The 16,943-nt window shown below is 43.6% G+C and overlaps 1 long non-coding RNA gene across 1 annotated transcript; it reads right to left on the reverse strand.

The window, feature by feature from the left end:
* Window positions 1-5,221: 5,221 nt before the first annotated feature.
* On the reverse strand, window positions 5,222-16,012 carry LOC137211818 (uncharacterized). Its single transcript, XR_010937230.1, has 3 exons — window positions 15,868-16,012; window positions 11,937-12,070; window positions 5,222-5,934 (listed from the first exon to the last, which is right to left on the reverse strand). It is a non-coding gene; the product is annotated as an uncharacterized lncRNA (long non-coding RNA).
* Window positions 16,013-16,943: the final 931 nt, after the last annotated feature.

The raw sequence follows: 16,943 nt of genomic DNA on the forward strand, positions 1-16,943 counted from the left end.
CTTAGGATGATGACTTCAACTCTTTGCACCTGAGGTCGAATCTAAATCAAAAAGGGCAGAGGTTAGTTCTGGATGAGGGCTTGAGGAGATCACCTTTGAGCTAAGAGTATGAGTTTCAGTGTGGATAGATGTGGGAACATCTATATTGTCTTCTCAGCAGCGCTTTTTCTTTACTTATTGATTACAAAATAAATTATTTTTTAATGTCCAGATAAGTCATCCACAGATGAGAAAAGCATTGCTATACTCGGTTTCATTACAATAAGACAATAAGATATACCGACAGTACAGCCTGACACTCATGAGTAATTCTTTACAATATCTTTATGAATCCCCCCAATTCACAAAGAACCACTATATCACATCATTTTCCTCATAATATGTATATACAATGAGTGAAAAACATTTTTTCTTTGAGTGGCAGAGGGCAGAGTGTTAGACCAGCAATGTAATCCACGGCTATGCCCCAGCATCCCATCCAGTAGTGCAATTTTAATTCATGTTTCAATAAGAATACAAATTATAATATATTTAGAACCTGGAGGGTCATTTGCAAATAATGGAAAATGCAAATTCTAAATCAATGAAAGTCCAGGGAGTATTATACCATGATGACTACTCCAGAGCCCTGGAAGAGTTACTGCAGCTTTTCTAAGCGTTTAATATAATCTCTGAAACAACAGAGGCCATGAGCAAACCCTGCTCATTGTGACTGACAATTCGACCTGTGGCTCAGACCACTGCAGCACGGACTCTAAGCAAATCACAGAAGATTGAAATCTAAAAGAAGCTGTATATTTCAAAGCTATTAATGATTCACATTTTCAATCAGCAGATTTTTTTTCCCAGTTCATTACCCACAGATTCTGTGGATCAACAGAATATGTGTGCAGCCCACCTCCTCCTTCATTCCTCCAGTAATACAATCCTGTCCATCACTTTACCTGGTCCTGGAAAATAAAGCCAAAATATACATGTTCATTTTACCTTCATTTACTTTGGCAAGATTCCAAAAGCATGTGAAACAAAGTAAAAAATCCCAGCATCTCAGAAAGCTTCTAAAATGAAGCCAATCAAGCCGATGATTCCTTAACACAACTGATCTGACGGGAAATTGAACATGAGCTGGCAGCTCAGGCTGTGATGAACGAGAGATGCATGTGAATAAAGAATGGGAAGAGGAGAGCATCTTCAGCCTCGGGTCAGGACTGTGTCCATCTCACAGTGTCATTCCACCTCGGGGGTCTGGAGATGAAAATAACTTGGCTTTGAAACACACAAGCTATTCAAGGAAGTAGCCTACAATTATAAGTATGAAGGGGGATCTGGGAATAGGTTTCTACTGTGTAAAATTGCATGTTATTGAATTGATTGAGTTGTCATTCAGCAAAGGTGATTTTAGAAATGAAGTTAGCAGGGAAATAAATAAAGCAGAAATTCAGGTAAAATGCATTCAAGTCTTGCCACTGGTATCTGTGAAACTAAAGGATTGCAGCTTGTGAAGGTAATGTTATTAAACAAAGATGCTGAAGGTCATTCCTTGTCACCCTTTTCTATAAATTACCCCGGTGTGGCTCATTGGCTGTCACTCAGCAGAGCCACTGGCTCCCAGACTCACCTGGAGCCAGGGCCAGCCAGGCCTTATTGATATTAAGAAATCCCCATGCTGTCTTAAAGCTCTCCTAGAACCCATTTCCCATGTTCTGACCCCAACCATGACCCAGCCTCACCTCCAGCCTCCTCAGTGCCCATATTAAGCCATCAGTTCTTGTGGTTGACAGTGGACGTTCAGAGATTTAGAAAAAAAAAAAAAAAAAAACCCAGCTTTAAGGCATCTGGTGAGCTAGTCAACAGTAGCACTTACATAGTCTCTAAAGGTATGCGGCAAACTCATGTTTCATTAGGGTTACCTTGAGAGCCGAGGGGAATTGACTCTGGACTGTGTCTTCCTGTCTGTTGTAGGTGCTCTATAAAAATGTCTTCAATGAATGTAGGAATAATGAACAACTGGCAGTTCCAGCAATAGAGAAAAAAACCCCAACAATCAGCATGCAATTCTGGCAGGTCTGTGCAGAGGAACAAAACCCCAGCTGAACCATATGATCCAGCAATCCCACTCCTGGGTATATGTCCAGAGAAAACCGTAAATCAAAAAGATACACGCACCCCAGTGTTCACTGCAGCACTATTTACAATAGCCAGGACATGGAAGCAACCTAAATGTCCATCAACAGAGGAATGGATAAAGAAGATGTGGTACATATACATACAGTGGAATATTACTCAGCCATAAAATGAATGAAATAATGCCATTTGCAGCAACGTGGATGGACCTAGAGATTGTCATACTGAGTGAAGTAAGTCAGACAGAGAAAGACAAATACCATATGATATCGCTTAAATGTAGAATCTAAAAAAATGGTACAAATGAACTTATTTACAAAACAGAAGTAGAGTTACAGATGTAGAAAACAAACTTATGGTTACCAGTGGGGAAAGAGGGGAGGGATAATTGGGAGATTGGGGTTGACATATACATGCTACTATATATAAAATAGATAACTAATAGTGACCTACCGTTTAGCATAGGGAACTCTGCTCAATACTCTGTAATGACCTATATGGGAAAATAATCTTAAAAAATGTGGGTATGTGTATATGTATAACTGAATCACTTTGCTGTACACCTGAAACTAACACATTATCAATCAACTATACTCCAATACAAATTTTTAAAAAAGGAAAAGAAACCAGCTGAGGGTAGAAGCAAAAGGGACACAGAGTAGCCTCCTAGGACAGAGAACCAGCAAGGAAGTAGCAAGTTTCCAGAACTTTAGCCAAGGAGACTGGGGATCAGAACAGGGCTCTAATCCCAGCAGGGAACACAAGTGTGGAATGGGATCAACTCGGCAAAGCTTAAAGGAAGTGTGTGCACACTCACCAGTCAGCTTGGGCAGGAACGTCCCTGAAGCAGGCAGGGGCCACTGCAGAGAAGGAGATCTCTGGGCCTACCCCAGCTGAGCAGGGCCCAGGAAGACTGCTGACCCAACTCTCTCATCCACATCCCCACCTTTCAAAACTGGCTCTCAGGATGGTATGAATTTAGGTCAAGAACTTCCTCTATAGGGTGTTTAATGAAAGAGCCTGCTCTCGTTGAAAGTACACTAAGGAGGCATCCTCAGAAGCACCAGATTCCAGTCCAGGCTCTGCCATGACCCACATGTGCCCTTGGACAAGTCACTGAACTTCTCCAAGTCATGGGTCCTTCCTCATAATCGGAGGAAATGATTCATCTTACTGGAGTGTTGGAGGACAAAGAAGATTCCACGTGTGGAAGTGCTCGGTAAAGAACATAGCACTATAAATGTTGGCTATTTGTGCATTCCATGATACTTTATGTTGAATCCAATGTTGAACTTGTCAAATTGAATTTTCTGTAATTATAGAAATAGGGCTTTGATTTCAAGAAATTTTAAGCATCAAGCAGGCAAAATGCGTTTTGGAGGGAGCCTGAGAGGCCGTCCCCAGGCCCCTGAAATCACATTGCAATCGGTGTCTACCCAATGCATCTCCACTTAATGCAGGCTCTGCTTGAAGCTGTGATCGGCAGCCCCATATGAAGTACATTTAAGTGTCTGCCAGAGGGCATGTAAATAAAACCTTCACCGAGGTAAACAGTTGTTCAGTTTTACAGCCTGTTTGCACGTAACTTTTATGGTCCATTATGATATATGGCTTCTGTGCGTTTCGAAGCGCTGGAACGTCATTCCATGTGGCATCCTCTAAGTGACTGGCTAATAAACGATTATTTACTCTCTAGTTTTCACAGCCCATGGAAGCCTTTAAACTGGAACGCTGTCCATAACTACCCATTAGTGATTGTGGTAATTCTTCCTAACAGGATGTGAGCCAGTCATCCTGACGGCCTTAGTGGTGCAGGGAGGAAGGTTGGGTGAGCTAAGGAGGAGCCCACACTCGACCCAGAGGGCTCCACCTAAACGAAAGGTCGTGCCTGCCATTGGTTGTCGCATTGTGACTAAACATGGCACGCGTGCACTCTTAACACATGGTGCATGTCACAAACATGAAAAGATTCCAGGAAAGAACTTGGGTGCTATAAACAGCACCTGTTACTGAGTCAAGTGACTGAACCTGCACCTTCTGTTGGTTTCACACCCAAGTGACTGTTCAGTTGCTTCACATGATCTGAAGGCATAGACAAGAGAGTCAAGTATGTTTGTTCCACTTCCTGGTGACACCTGTGAATGCTTCTGGGATAGAAGGCAGGTCACTTCTCTACCCTGAGAGAAGAAGCAGCCTCCAGCTTGAAAACGAAAAGGATCTGAATTTTGCCTGAAAGATTGCTGGCTGGAATTTATGAAGTATTTTTAATAACAGTATAAATAAGAGTTTGAAAATGTTACCATGGTTGTTATAATAACAATAGTTACCAAGTAAGGAGCAGTGCTTATTGCCCATCAGAAACTCTCCTGGGCGTTTTACACATAACAGTCATGCAATATTCACAGTAAGCCAGTGAGACAGGGTTTATCACTTCCATTTCACAGATGAGAATACTAAGGCTCAGAGAGGCTAAGTAACTAGCCTGTGCTCTTGACCATTCCTCCACAGCTGGTGGAAACCCTTGTGCTCTTCATACTTTCCATATTTCCCCAGTCTAAAAAGAAACTATTTTAACTGTACAATCAGGAAGACATTTTTTCATTAGTTTTCTAGGCTAGACCTCAAAAATCAATGTTAGCTATACACAGCTGTTTTATGAGAACATGAGTCTGAGCAGCGGTCCAAGTGAAAGATGCTAAAGAAGAAGATAGAAAATGAGGAACCAGGGGTAGAGGAAGAATTCAAAGCCAGAGGAGAAAAGGGGCAAGCCAACGGAAACAGAAGAGAAGAGGTCTTCATGGAAGAGGATGATGGCATATAAAGACGAAGGGGGAGGACATTCCAGGCAAAGGGGATGGTTTGAGCACAAACATAGAGGAGAAAGCCTAAGGGTGGAGAACATGGAAAGGAGCAGTGGCAGGAGGTTGGAGCTGGATGGTGAGAGGCTTTGAGTGTCAAATTAAGAACTTTGGACTCTGTTCCATCTCAGGAACCAGTGCCAGTTTTTATCTCATGTGGATTTTGTAACATAAAAATGTAATGAATATTCAAACTGCTATCTGTCAACTGGAAAAAGAAAGAAGCAATTGTTGACACCTACAAGATCAAAATTTTTAATAAAGCATGAAATTACTTAAGTGTCATATTTATAATAAGCATCATCTTCTCCTTTGAAGTAATGAAAAAGACGATTTTCACATTTTCAAAATACTAATGATAATTCAACACATTAAATTACTACAAACACTCAAATGTATGTGATCACGGGCCAGTTCTTCTGGTGTGTTTATTTTTTATCTTTTACACCATCCTCTGCACCCTGACGCTGTCTCAGGCACTCAGTAAACAGCGGGTACTGGAGTTTCTGGGCAGAACTCCAGCCTCAGCAGGTAACTGGAATATTAAGCAGGGAAACTGAGGCAGAAGTCCAATTATGAACTAACTCAGTGGTATTCAGAGACTGCTGCCTGGAGCCTTCTCAGGTGTTCAGGGCCCAATCCACCAGAAGAAAAACTGAACACCAGACATCCCTCCCAGCACAGCAGAAACACACACTCATTGAGCAGACTGGGTACCAGGCACTCAAGAACTCAGTCTCACAGCAGTTCCTTCACAGTCAGGAGTAACCCAGGGACCAGGGGAGCAGAGCTTGGAGGTGGAGGGAATACATGAGTCCTCAGTCCAGAGGCTGGTGAGGGTAGAGGGGAGGCGACAGGTGCAGGGGTCTGGGCAGAGACCCTCCTAGACAAGATGCACAGGGTCTTCACCAGCTCTCTGAAACTGTGCAATGTGGCAGCCTCCTCTCCACACCTGTCGTTGGGAGAAAAGACAGGATGTTTGTTTTAGTTTTTATTTGTTTTGGCCATTGTGCCAGGGACACATGTGGTCATGTTCCAGCCCAGGAGGGGCCTGACCTAACTCTTGGACTTCATCTCCGTCCTTGCTGCCACCATCTTGGACATTTTTCTGTTCCTCAAAAGCACCACATTCTCTCCACTTTGGATATTTTGGAGTCTTCTCCTTCTGACAGGCACATCCTTCTCTCCTTGCTCTCCTCTCCCCCTTCACCTGGTTTACTCAGTTCGGCACTCACCTATTGGCTTTGTTACCGAGTCCAAGCTCATACTGCTCACTGCACGACAGGTCAATGTACCAAGAGACGAGCTATTGAGGCAAGGAATAGTGACTTCATTTGGAAAGCCAGCAGACCAAGAAGATGGTGGACTAGTTTCCCAAAGAACCATCTTCCCCAAGTTAGAATTCAGGCTCCTTTTATAGTAAAAGGGGAGGGGGTGAGGTTGGTTGTTGTAAACTTCTTAGTGTCAGAATCCTTTGCTCCTACAGCTGTCCACATAGGTCAGGTCATGATGCCCCTGTCAACCTCTGAAAAGACAAATGTTATTCTCTGTTCTGCAACTTCTTTTCTCTATATGAATTGGAAAGTGTTATACCTTTAAAGGTCAGAGCCTTGAGAATGGGCTATCCTGTATATTTCAGGCTACAGGCAACAGTTCTTAACATGTAGCAAGCAATAGAGGATGGTGTAAAAGATAAAAAATAAACACACCAGAAGAACTGGCCCGTGATCACATACATTTGAGTGTTTGTAGTAATTTAATGTGTTGAATTATCATTAGTATTTTGAAAATGTGAAAATTGTCTTTTTCATTACTTCAGAGAAGAAGATGATACTTATTATAAATATGACACTTAAGTAATTTCATGCTTTATTAATCCAAAGGTTAAAGTAAAAGGAACATCCAATATGGAGTCAGATTTGTTCTTCCCTCTTACAGCTTAAACAGTACTACCCAAGGAAAGCCCTCTCTCCCAGATTAGATGAATATCTTCATACTCCCACAGCACCTGTTGCCCCCTTTTTATAATTCTTATCACACTTGTAATTATTTGTTTGTTGTTTCCCACACCTCTAGACCATGAACTTTATAAAGCAAGGCTTGAATCTGTCTTGTTTCCCACTGTATCATTAGCATCAAGAACAGGACCAGGCACACAGCAGATGATCAGTAAATATTTGTTAAATGAGTGAGCACGTGTCACATCTCTATGGAAGATCAAATTTCTGGAAATTTGCATTAGTTCATTGTGAGTTCCTAGAGGCTGGGAGCAGGCCTGATTCGTCTTGCAGCTGTGGTACCTTGCATTGCTGCTGAAACATTGCCATCATTTAGGTCAAGAACTTCCTCTTTAGGGTGTTTAATGAAAGAGCCTTCTCTCGTTGAAAGTTCACTAAGGAGGCATCCTCAGAAGCACCAGATTCCAATCCAGGCTCTGCCATGACCCACATGTGCCCTTGGACAAGTCACTGAACTTCTCCAAGTCATGGGTCCTTCCTCATAATCGGAGGAAATGAAACATTGAAACAATCCCATCTCATGCTCTCCTGTCCCCTGTCCTCTTTAAAAAGAGGACAGGGGACAGGAGAGCATGAGATGGGATTTCCTCACACCAGGCCCTTCCCCGCTCTCCAACCCCGGAAGACCAGCTTGAATTTCACCTATTCCAGGAGATCTTTCCTCTCACCCAGCCCCGCATCAGTTTCCTCTTCTCAACTCCTACAGGCCTTCATGGCTATGCCATTCCTTTGGCACTTGTTACCCCCTGTCTTTTTATGTCTCTCTCATGAGTTCCTTAAAAAGAGAAGCTGCCTTCTCTTTCCTTCAATCTCTTTGCTTCTAAATAATTCCTTGCACAGGATCAGTGCTCTATATAGGTCCATTGAGGGCTGATGAGAACCTGAATTTTTTTCCAAAAAGATTTTTATAAACTCCTTCCCTGGCAGACTTTGAAAAATAGGGTAGATTTTCAGGTGTGTGGGAAAGCTGAATGAAAGCCTTTCTGGAAACAGAAAAGTAAACTACGTGAGCCTCTCTCCTAACCTTCGATTCTATGAAAATAAGTGTCATGTTGACACTGTAAAAATGCGGAAATGCTCTTTTTGTCTTCCTTCATTTTAGACAAAGCCTGACTGTGTCAGATACGCTCTGGTTTCAGAGGGCTCTGGAAGAATGGGAAGCATTCTTCACTCTGACTTCAAGTAACACTGCAGGCCCTTGTACTACTAAAGACAGAATGAGCAGTTTGCTCAGGAAAGCTGAGGATGGATTCCCAGCATTAGCCCAGAAAGGATCAGCAGCACCACAGAGGTGACCTTGTCACATCATAGATGAGGCCTGGCTTCCAGAATGGACATCCCCACACTTACTGGCACATTGCCCTGGCCCACAGATAATGCAAGAAATCTTGCTCTGCCTTTGCACCAGGATCCCTCTTGCAGGAGCTCTGCTAACCCTCTCTACACCTTACCTCATGGGCAGAGACAGGAAAGGCCGCCTCAGAGAGACCCCTGGGTGTGTCACTAATCCATGCGCCTGCTTCTGTGTCACATTTAATTACTCACTCAATACAGAGTTACCTGTACTGCAACTCCAGACTAATGAGATGCCGCAAAGCCTTCAAATTGGGGATTACAAAGTACAGCATGTTGGGCTTCCCTGGTGGCACAGTGGTTGAGAGTCCACCTGCCGATGCAGGAGACACGGGTTCGTGCCCCGGTCCGGGAAGATCCCACGTGCCGTGGAGTGGCTGGGCCCATGAGCCATGGCCGCAGAGCCTGCGTGTCCAGATGTGCTCCGCAATGGGAGAGGCCACAGCAGTGAGAGGCCCGCGTACCACAAAAGAAAAAAAAAACACAAAAAAAACCAGCATGTTGCACCAAGGTCAGTTTGGATTGTTCTAAAGCTCTGATTACTACACGATCACCTTCTCTTTAACCTGAAACCCTTTATTTCTCATTTTTCAAAAGGGAAAATCTATAGCATGTTTTGGAGGAAGCAAATGGTGTTGCTTGGTTGTTTAACTACATGAAAGCCTTAGTGATCAATATCTAAATCTTCAGAGCTGCATTGAAGATACCTCTCTCTCCGTAATCTTCCCAATGGGGTATGGTGACTTTTGCCTTGAGGGAATAAGAAATTACCACCTCTTGATGACATTTTGCAGGGAAATAACGTAAGAGGCTGGATAGATGTTGTTTTGAATGTATCTGCATTCTTACCTAATTTAATGATCAGAGAGACCCTGTGCAACCCTTTTATCCCAATTCCTTATAATGCTGGTCTCACAAAGGTAGCAGGACTTTGCATCTCACCATATTTGCTGTGTCCAGGAAACTGGGGTCACAGAGAGCTTCCTGGACTCTGACTATACATTCCCTATGCCTGCGCTATAGCTGCTAGCCACACGTGGCAGTCGAGCGGTTGAAACATGGCTGGCCTGAATTGAGATGTATTGCAAGTGTAAAATACACACCAGACTTTAAAACTTAGAAATTTAAGAAATGTAAAATATCAAATTAATGATTTTTTTATATTTGATTACATATTGAAATGAAATGTTCGGGATATACTGAGTTAAATCAGGATTTTTCAACCTCAGTACCATGGACATTTGGGGCTACATAGTTTTTTGTTGTGGGAAGCTGTCCCCTGTGCACTGCAGGATGTTTAGCTGCATCTCTGGCTTCCACCCATTAAATACCACTAGCACACTCCCAGTTTTAACAACCAAAAATTGCCTAATGACATTGCCAAGTAACCTTGTTAGACACTGTCAAATGCCCCCAGGTGCAAAACCTCCCCTGGTTGAGAACCATTGGGATGAATAAAATATATTATTAGAATTAATAACACTGTTTCATTTTACTTTTTTTAATGTGGTTACTAGAGAACTTAAAACTACACACGTGGCTTGCATTGTATTTCTGCTGGACAGCGCTGCCCTAGACTGAGCATCCTGAGATCAAGGATCTGCCTTTTCATTGTTGCATCACCAATGCTGAGAACAGGGACCCTTGGGCCTGGCAATGAGCAGGAGAGAAGGGGCAGAACCACAGCAGGTAATGTTTGCAGGTAAGGTTGGTAGGTACCAGCCCATTGAAGACATTCGGGAGACTAATAGGAAGGAAATGGGACAAACACCAAAAGGTCACAGATCAGGCCCACAGGTGCTAGAAGAACACAGTTGCAACAGTCCTAGAGTCTGCGGAAAAGAGAGTTCTTAGTAATTATTGTGAAATCACTGGCTGCCCCCGATGGCATACAAACCACTGGATAAAGGCCACTTCAGGAACCCATGTTGCCTTTTAACTGAGAATAGCTTTACTGGTGTCAAAACAATAGTAAATAAATATCATTTGGGGACACAATGTCTCAATCAGCACACAAGCTCCCAAGTCCCTTTGACATTTGTTTATTTTCTGCTTCCAGTTCCAATCCCCTAAGCCTGCCTTTCCTCAGCTGTTCTTTCCAATCCTGGGCTCACCTTCCCACACATCAGACCACAAAATCATCAAAATTTGCTATTCTTAAGGCACGCAGCATACCTCTCCACCCATCACATGCTCCCAACCTATTCTAATATGGTCACATCTCCCAGGTTGGGAACTCTTTACTCACTCCCTGATTTGCTCACTACCTCCAGCCCTTCCTAAATTGGTCCTTTCCGAATCTTCTTCTGATAGTTAGACCTTGATGAAGGTTCCTGGTTCATGGCTGAGTGCAATCTCTAATGCCAGGCATCTCCCATTGCCCCCAGTAAGGCTCAGGGATCCTGTCCCATAACCTACCCCCATGTCCCCATGACAGAAAGGAAATTTTAACATTATCACTTTATCCACTAAGTTAACTTTGACTGAAAGTAACAGAGAACTCCAACTCAAAATGGCTTAACAAATAAAAGGTAGGCAACTCCACAGTTAATTTTGTGACCCAAGGACATCATTAGGGACCCAGGTGCCTTACATCATTTTTGCTTAGTCATTCTCAGAGCGTCTGCTTTGTCTTCAGCGTTGCTCCCTTAATAGTACCAGAATACCTGCAGCAGTCCCAGGGGCTCTACCCAGAGACACTGTCCAGAGGTAGAAAAGGAGCCACCTCTTCCCTGTGTCTCTATTGAAGAGTGAGAAACCCTTTCCCATAAGCCCCTAGCACTTATCACATCTCATTGGGCAGAGCTGCTTCATGTATCTGTATCTAACCAGTAACTGGCAAGGAGGATGGGACCACCAGGACTGGCTCAGACAGTGGCTGTCAAAGCGTATGGTCTTCAGACCAAAGTATCAGCATCACCTGGTACATATTCTCTGACACCACCCAGACCAACTAAATTCGTGCGGGAGCCCAGCAACTGGAGTTTTAACAAGCCGTCCCGGTGATTCTGATGCATGTGAAAGTTTAGGAACCATTGGCTTAGACCAATCTAGGCCTGCTTCTGGGATAAAGCCCTTGAAACATGTGGTCATGATAACGGTAGATATGTAACAAAATCAGGGTTCTTTTATTGGGTTGGCCAGCACAAACTCTTTGGCCAACCCAATACAAAGGAGAAAGGAGTGACGTAAGAACAGATGTTGAATAGATAGCCAACATTATCTGTTATAATCACCATGTCAGCTTTTCTTCCTTTTTGACTGGAAAAGTAGCCTTCCTATATTATACGCTTTTATTGCACACGCCCGGCAATCACTTAACAATCGTTCAAAGAATGCTTTTGGATATTCTTTAAAAAAGTTTAACTAACTCTATTTCTATGCAATAGCCAACAAAAGCAACAACCTTTCAGCAATACAGTCTTTAAAACTACTTCCCATAAAAGGTTTCATATTATCCTCAGGATAATTTTATAAAGTAGAAAGAGCAGTTGTTATTTTAATTTTCATTTTATGGAAGGGAAAACTGAAGATCAGAAAGGGCAGAATCACACAGCTAGCAAATTTTAGAGCCAGGACTCACTCTGTAGATCTTCCGGCTTCAACTCTTTCACTCCTTCCGTGATGATACCAGGCTGCCTCCTGGGTAAACATTGCTGGGCAGAGGCCGCTGTGATCAACGCATCCTATGTCAGAACTCTGTGGGGGATTGGCCTCCTGCAATGAAGTATATTAGGAAGAAAGCTATGACTATTCCATGACTTTCACCTGCATGGCCTGCTCTGAGATGAAACACTGGCATGCCAACTACAGGAAAATCTGACAGCTAGAAGAACTGGCAGAGATTTCTCCACCACTGTTAATTGTACCGCAGAGAGATTCTGCATGCTGCTGCCCGAGAAAATGAGCATTTCCATTAACACCACAGATTTAATGATTGACCTAAAGTTCAGCAAAATAGATGCGACCTTGATCACATTGAAATTACCTAAGAAGATATTTTTCTCTAGAAAATCCAAAAGATTTTTATTTTATTTTTGTGAGCTAGAAATATGGATGATTTTTTAATCCCAAATTTAAAAAATGCACACACAGTACCCATTAAAATAAATTTCAACAGTACTTTTCAACTATGGGACCCAGGCTTTAGTGTTCTTGAACAGCCATCAAACCAGGGGCTCAAACCCTAAAGATCACATGGGGTTCCTGGGGCAGCAGAACCCAAGAAACAGGGCCGTTACATTCCCCAACCCCAGTCTCCTTGTAATCTATCCGATCTCCAGCTCAGCCAGGAATTCCCTTCAGATCCTGGGAGCACTACTTACTAGAACAGCATTGCCTGACATGGGAAACCTATGAGCTCTACCACAGCCCGAGTCAACCCTATGAGATCCTGAACAGGCATCTAGAGACCCAGGGAACATAAAATGGCACATACTTGAAGATTCCCTGGAGAAAAGGACTTTTTCTGAAAAAACGATGTCAGCAGACTTTAGTGGAAACCCTGATTGTAGAACAAGGGCAACATCATCCTTGCTCTAGGGTTCTCCAAAGGAACGGTCATCTCCAGATTCTCTACCCTTGGCCCTGCTGCTGACTTTTCTCCTGCCTCTTGTGGCCTCAGTGTACCCCAAATGATGATCGGTGAGCCCTGAAGTTCTACGAATCGGTGCTGGACCAGCTCTGGATTCTAGCATCGTTCCAACTCGACTTGGCTTAGATCTAATGCACCTGCTCACCAAGATGCTGTCACCATGGAGAACTTTCTTCTTGATCAAAAGAAATCCCTGATGCAGCTCCACTGGGTCCTGATGCAGCTGCCAAGTCTTGTCCCTGACCAAAGTCAAACACCTTCCTGCCAAAACCCAGGTGGAAGGGAGCACATTCCCCACCTCAGTGCTGCAGGAGCACTGCAGTTCAAAGCCCCAGGAAGTACTCCGCCTAAGCTGGGTTCATGAATCCTTTATTTTTGTTCTACTGAGCAGGCCAGAACAAGGTTTCTAAGCCGTGGTGATGGGTGTTTGCAGGAAACCCATGGGAGTTATTAATATTCATGTTCCCATCACACTTTTGCAAGTAATGGAAGCTTGTTTTCTGTAACACATCATTAGGTGAGGAAGACAAGTGACCGCCTAGGGTTTTGATGTACAAAGTGTGGTCACCCAAGACTCAGAAGGGACTACGGGGAGAACAGACAAGGTGAGAGGGGTGACAGTGTTAAACTCTTCTTTTGGAGACTCCCAAAAGACCCTTTTGGTGAGGGCAGACCTTCGTGGACCCTGCCCAGAGTCAGCAGTGGTGGAATCTGGGCCGGTCACAGTCTCTCCCCTCCTGCAGAGGACAGCGGGACCCAATGTGGAGTGTCTGAAGTCACAGCTTTGAGAGCACAGAGTGGGGAATTGGGACGTCCGGGCTGAGCCTCCCTGCTTTAGAGCACGGGAAGGGCCTGCAGACTCAGGAGCATAAGAACAGGGAGTCATGAGGGTCAGAAGGAGAGCATTTGCTGAGAGCTCAGGGAAGACCAGGTCTAGAGCAGCAAGGATTGAAGTGAGGGAGGTAGAAGTGTCCAGCAACTATAAGAACCGGTCAACGGGGATGGGGGCAGGAGAGTGATTATTATCCATAAGCCTCTCAGAGCTGCCCACCTGGCCCTCTCCACTCTAAGCAAGTGACCAGTTACAATGTAAGCTGTTTTCACACACCCCATTCACACCTCAGAATGTGTGGCCTCTTTGTACCTCTGTTTCCTCATCTACAAATTGGGCATAAGAGTCATACCTACCTTATTTTTTGTAAGAATTAGAAGAGTTAATAATGCATAAACATGCTTAGAACAGCACCTGGCCTGTAGTATGTTCCATTAAATGCAAGCCATCATCAGTATCACCATTAATATTATTTGGGGGTCCATTTCCCTCAACAGACTGAGTCCTCTAGAAGCAGAAACCGTGTCTCATTACTTTTGTTACCCCAAAGCCTAGCAGCACTGTGCCAGGCACAATTTAATTGCACAGTAAATATCTAGTGAACGAATGAATCAATCAATGAATGGTACATTCCCTGATCCTGCCATTGTAGGAAAGGTCTCACTCCACCCTTAGGCTACACAGAGTCATTTCTTCCTAATAGCATCATGTCATTGATTCATTCAACAAATATTTATTGGTCACCTGCTCTGGTCCAGGTACTGTTCTGGGTTCTGAGAATACAGCAGGGAAACCTAAATGGCAAGACTCCCAGGCCTCATAGAGCTCACCTTTTGTGGGGGGAAGGAGGAGACAAAGAAGAAAGAAGTAAAATGCGTTCTGTTTGATGACAATCTTTGCTACAGAGAAAAGTTCAACGACAAGAATGCCAGGGAGCAGGGGTACTCCGTGTAACTACAGTGCTGAGGGAGACTTGCTGGAGAAGGGGGTCCTGCAGGAAGTTGAGGAGGTTGGGGCACTGGCCAGGAGGATGGAGGGGAAGAACCTTCCAGTTAGAGGAAACCAAAGGTGCAAAGATCGGTTAATGTTCACTGTGCTCTGACCAGCGACACCTCAGTGACAGCTGTTACAGCCTTCCTAAAACGGAGAGAGTTTCCTTTGGCACCTGAGCAGACAAGGTCAGCTTCAAGGCACAATCAAGTAGCAACAGCCCTTTGTTAACTAATGTGTGTTTGTAGAGTGAAACTGGATCTCTCAATCTGATCAGGAAGGGACACTGCTGACAATTCCAGATCTGTTTCTATCTACATGTCAGAAACTGTTTCGTTCTGAATATACCAGTTAAATGAGATATGAGATATAAAATGCCTAGTTCTATACCTGGCACACTGCAATTGCTTTAAATTGTTATTCCAGTTTTAAATGGTTATTCCTGTTATTCCAGTCGTACTCCCCCACCCTCCCCAATTCCACCCTCCCAAAATGCCACAAAGGAGGAAAAATACCGGAGGCGGTTGTTGCTCTATTGTCACTCGGGAAGCATGGATGGGGCAGGGGAGGAACAGGATAACTATTAGCGGACTTTTTTCTGCACCAGACTGTGAGCTGCTTGAGAGCAGCAATCTCCAGCTTTGGAACTTTGCACAATGCCCAGTAGACAACCTTCCACATAGTAGGTATTCATAATTGCTTGATGAAAAAATAAGTTGAAATACAGTGCAGCCCCAGGAGGTGGGCCCTGGGACTGTGATATGCTCATTTCCATGAGTCCTGCCTGCTTCTCAGCCAGCCTGAGCTGGCAACACCTACAGAGTGAGGCTGGACCAAGACCTAAAACCTCAGGAACTTTACTCTCTTGCTGTCCCACGTGTACACTCCCTCAAATGCCACCTGGTATTTGGGGTGGTGAGTGGGTAGCAGCCCACAAAGGGAGTTTGGGTGATTTTGCTGCCTTTAGCTTTGTTGGCATTTAGATAAATCATTCCTTTCTGTAGTTTTAAACCTTAGCTCGGTGTTCTCAGAGAAGATATAAATTATTAAACAAAGGAAAGCAACTCTGGCTTCAGATCAGACGGCAATTAGCATCACCTAGCACTAGAAGAAAGTCCGTTCATGTGGTCCATGTGTCAGCCTAAGGAGCTCACATCTTGGCAATGATGCTCAAGTTCTGGCTGATATTAATCTCAGATGTGCCTGGAATCCAGATGGACTAATTGAAGTGATTCGGACATTCACCCCTACTACAAGAAAAAAGGAAATTAAAAGGAGAAGAAAAAAAGGAAAACAAAATGTAAATCTTGGTATAAGAATAGAGGGAATTTATGTGAACTGCTCATTTTCTGTGAACCATGTATGGTACATATATGATCTCACTTTAATTTTTACATCATGAGGTAGGTGCTACTATCTCTGTTTTGCAGATGATCAAATTGAGGTTCAGAGAAGTTGAGTAACTCACCCCAAGGCACACAGCAGGTGAAGGAGCAGGGAGTGGAACCTGGATCTGCCTCGCACTAAGCTGCCTCCTCTCAGAAGAGGGCATAGGACCCCACAGGCAGCCACAAAGTACATCCCAAAGGGCTCATGGGCCATAAGCAACAATGCTCTGGGTAGAATTTAAGTGTGGACCACCCCCTTTGAACACATACCCTCGGGGGAGGGATGAATCTTCACACATTTCAGTGACATCAGAATTATTTCCTCCCTGTAAGAAAAAAAAAAGTTTCTTTATAACAAACTGAGCAAAAGTCATGAGGTTCTAAGCACTGTTTCTCAACTTTTTCTTCAGTATGGTCCCCCACTTTTGCATATGCTGTGTCCCCCCTAGTTAGAGTATAATGTACATCATATGTGTAGATAGATAGAAATGTATTATATATTTTATATTCCCCTTCAACGCTAGAACTGGGTCTTGCCCCAGCAGACACTTAGTAAATATTTGTTGAATGAATATTCGTGTGTAAAATCTATCACAGGAAATAAAAGATTATAACTGATCCAACTAAATAGGGTTAAAAAAAGAGAGACCTTTGAGCATTGATTTTTTTTTCTGATTGCAAAAGTAAATTCTCCTCTTGGAATTCAGAAAGTGACAGGAGTCATTGACACTGGAATATAGGGAGAGGGGAGGTTTAATTAATCAGGCAGCAAAACAAAAGTCTTTA

Source organism: Pseudorca crassidens, chromosome 2, assembly GCF_039906515.1.
Source record: "Pseudorca crassidens isolate mPseCra1 chromosome 2, mPseCra1.hap1, whole genome shotgun sequence".
Classification (NCBI taxonomy): Eukaryota; Metazoa; Chordata; class Mammalia; order Artiodactyla; family Delphinidae; genus Pseudorca; species Pseudorca crassidens.